The sequence below is a fragment of the Octodon degus genome, unplaced genomic scaffold (genome assembly GCF_000260255.1).
Source record: "Octodon degus isolate 3935 unplaced genomic scaffold, OctDeg1.0 scaffold00140, whole genome shotgun sequence".
NCBI lineage: Eukaryota > Metazoa > Chordata > Mammalia > Rodentia > Octodontidae > Octodon > Octodon degus.
In genome coordinates this window covers 1,652,954-1,653,661 of record NW_004524716.1, presented here as the reverse complement: position 1 = coordinate 1,653,661, position 708 = coordinate 1,652,954, and the positions used below count along the sequence as shown (strand labels likewise).

At 45.3% G+C, this 708-nt stretch overlaps 1 long non-coding RNA gene across 2 annotated transcripts in view; it reads right to left on the bottom strand.

The window, feature by feature from the left end:
* Positions 1 to 292: 292 nt before the first annotated feature.
* LOC111812743 overlaps positions 293 to 708 on the bottom strand; it is a 4,500-nt gene continuing 4,084 nt past the window's right edge. For both annotated transcript variants that reach the window (XR_002818158.1, XR_002818157.1), the window contains exon 3: positions 293 to 629. This is a non-coding gene — a long non-coding RNA (uncharacterized LOC111812743). The remainder of the gene's footprint in view (positions 630 to 708) is intronic.

The following is a 708-nucleotide window of genomic DNA, read 5'->3' as shown; positions in this document are numbered from 1 at the left end:
TTCACTACACACATGTGGTTGTGTTATATTTCTACCACTTTATGTTGCTTAGACTACAAGCCTAGAGGAGTCAGGGAGCGCATTCCTCCCCTTTGTACGCCCAGTGTGTAATACGACACACACAGTGGGTACTGAGGAAGCATTTGTTGCAGTACAAGTATTACCTTGAGTCATCTATCTTAGTTGCTTTTCTCATTGCTAAGACAAAACATCTGACACTGAAAGTTAAAGGAAAAAATGTTTATTTGGAACAATTTGTAGAGGTTTCAGTCCATAATTAGCTGGCTCCAAGGCAGGGTGGCTTGGCAGACAGGCATTGAAGAGGAGAAAAAATTCATGCACACAAGGTAGCAAAGCAATCCAGGGAGACCACAGCTCTTTCTATCCCTTCTGTGTTGGCTGCTTGGGGGAGGGAAGTAGCACTCACACCCTTATTCTTGGTGCCCTTGATCCTATCATCACACCATGAATTGGTCCCAGCATCACACACTCTAGATCCAGCCACCCCTGAAAAGCCCTACCCATGACCACATGAAGCTTTGGGTGGAAAAGCCAGAATATCAATCCGTCACTTTTGTTGCCCTGAGCAGAGGCTTGGCTTCAGCTATCAAGCACTTGACAAGAGGCAGCTGCAAAATAAATATTAGAGGGGCTGGTGAGATGGCTCAGTGGTCTAAAGCACCTACTTAGAACAAGCTTAGCAAAGCA